Source organism: Gossypium hirsutum, chromosome A13, assembly GCF_007990345.1.
Source record: "Gossypium hirsutum isolate 1008001.06 chromosome A13, Gossypium_hirsutum_v2.1, whole genome shotgun sequence".
Taxonomy (NCBI): Eukaryota; Viridiplantae; Streptophyta; class Magnoliopsida; order Malvales; family Malvaceae; genus Gossypium; species Gossypium hirsutum.
This window is the reverse complement of record NC_053436.1, coordinates 77,332,810-77,335,612: the sequence shown is the minus strand read 5'-3', so window position 1 is coordinate 77,335,612 and position 2,803 is coordinate 77,332,810.

Below are 2,803 nucleotides of genomic sequence, written 5' to 3'. Positions count from 1 at the left end.
CCCTGGCTACCTTAGCTTCCATGGTCAAAGTGAATAAACAAAAGGATGTAAAACCTATCCAAATAAGTATTTATGAGGCCCCAACCTATTGTTACAACGTCGAGGAAGAAGAAAAGGATGATCACCCTTGGTACCACGATATACTACGATATGTAAAGAATTGCGAATACCCTGATCGGGCAACCGAGAATGATAAAATGATGTTGAGGAGACTGGCTACCTACTATGTCTTATATGGGGAGATCCTATATAAAATAAGAAAGGATTAAGTGTTACTAAGATGTGTGAATGCTGTTAAGGCTAAGAAAATCTTGGAAGAAGTCCATGAGGGTGTTTGCAGAACACATGTTAATGGTTTTACAATGGCCAGGAAAATCATGTGATTCGGATATTATTGGTCCACCATGGAAGGGGATTGTATCAGTTATGCCAAGAAATGTTATAAATGCCAAATTTATGGAGACAAAATTCATGTGCCTTCTTTACCTCTTCACGTTATAACTTCTCTATGGCCTTTCTTTATGTGGGTCATGGATGTTATTGGGTCGATCTTGCCCAAAGCTTCCAATGGGTATCAATTCATCTTTGTGGTCATCGGCTACTTCACTAAGTGGGTAGAAGCTATTTCTTATGCCAATGTCACGAAGTCGACAGTTAGTAAATTATTTAAGAAAGAGATCATATGTCGGTATGGGATGCTAGAAAGGATTATATCTGATAATGTATTGAATTTAAACAATAGTATGATAGAGAAGGTTTATAGTCAATTCAAGATCAAGCATCACAACTCATCGCCATATCGCCCAAAAATGAATGGTCCAATGGAGGCAGCCAATAAGAATAATAAGAAAATCATGGGGAAAATGACAAAGACTTATAAAGATTGGCATGAGAAGTTACCATTTTCTATCTACGCTTATCGAACATCTGTTAGAACCTCCACGGGGCAATGCCTTTCTTATTAGTTTATGAAATGGGATTTTGCCCATTGAAGTTAAGATTCCTTCTCTCCAAGTTTTGTCAAAGTTGAAGTTAGAAGAAGCAAAATGGATTTAATCTCGATATGATTAGTTGAATTTGATTGAAGAAAAAAGGCTGAAAGCTATCTGTCATGGTCAAATGTACCAAAAATGAATGATGCGAGTTTATGACAAAAAGGTTTGCCCTAAAGAATTTCATTAGGGTGACCTAGTATTGAAAAAGATATTGCCCATACAAAAAGACTTTAGATAAAAATGTTTGCCGAATTGGGAAAGACCTTATGTGGTAAAGAAAGCTTTTTCTGGAGAAGCATTGATTCTCACCGAGATGGATGGAAAAAACTTACCCAATCCCGTGAATTTGGATTCAGTCAAAAAATACTTTACCTAAAAAATGAAAGGCCAAGGCAAAAACTCGCAAAGGGTGCCTTGAGACCAAAGGTGTTTTGAGTTGAAAGCCTAGGAAAAGGCAGCTCAAATTTAGATCAAAGATTGAGCATGTGGTAGTCGTGTCTTCTCAGAAGGAGAAACATTAGATCTTGAGGCATTAACAAAGTACTCTAGATCTCCTTAAAACATATCAGGCTCAAAATGGTCCTCAAGAAGTTTGTATAGAAAAGCTCACGCTACGATATTTGAGGCACCTAATTTCATTTTACTTATTTTGTATTTTAGCAACGTTTGCTATTTTGATTAATCAATTCACTTTAAGCTTTTTTCCCAAGAAATTTCAATCTTGTCCATTATTACAATCTTTTTCAAGCATTTTTACATTGAAATAACGATTAGTGGACTAACAATATTCAAGTAAAAGGATTTTTGCATATCGCTCTAAAAGGTTTCTAAATAGTACAAGGATCGGAAATAAAACCACTAGTTAGAACTAACCAAATCTAAGGGGTCCAACATCTAGGAACGAATAATCTAAATTGTGATCACTTCTTTGGGTTTCCTCTCAAAGATACCAGATCTGAACAGGAAGGCATGGTAACACATCACTGATAGAACCTTAACGAACAACAAGCAATATCAACCTAAGCATTAAAAAGGGGACCATTCTAAAAAAATGACATTCTGCATTCATACAAATATCATTCATTTACATCTAGTTAGGAGCATTTGATTCATTCTGATCATAACATCCTAATCGCTTTGCATAAATATAGGCCTATGAAGTAGATTCTACAGGTCATGTTATCCAGAGAACGATGTAACAGACTAACCACAAATCTTATACCTTAAAGTTTTAGTGGGTCAGATTGAAATCACCATAGCGAATTGCAGTGGAATAGATTTAAGCTACAGATCCTACACTCCTGAAGTCGCAGTGAGATGGATTGAATCGACCATAGCGAATCTTATCTCCCTAAAGTTGTAGTGGAGTAGATTAAAGCTACAAATCTTATCTCCCTAAAGTTTTAGTGGAGTAGATTGAAGCTACAACAACAAATCTTTATCTCCTTGAAGTTACAGTGGAGCAGATTGAAGCTATAAATCTTATCTCCCTGAAGTTGCAGTGGAGCAGATTGAAGTGACAAATCTTATACCTCTGAAGTTGCAGTGGGTCAGATTAAATCTACCATAGCGAGTCTCATCTCTCTGAAGTTGCAATGGAGTAGATTAAAGCTACAAATCTTATTTCCTTGAAGTTGTAGTAGAGCAAATTGAAGCTACGAATCTCATCTCCCTGAAGTTATAGCGGAGTAGATTGAAACTACCCCTGAAGTTATAGTGGGTTATAATGAGGCTACTTGAAAAAGAGGAGCACCAAAGAAGTCTAGATTCGATAGGACTAGACAAAATGGGCCCCTCTTAAAGTCTTT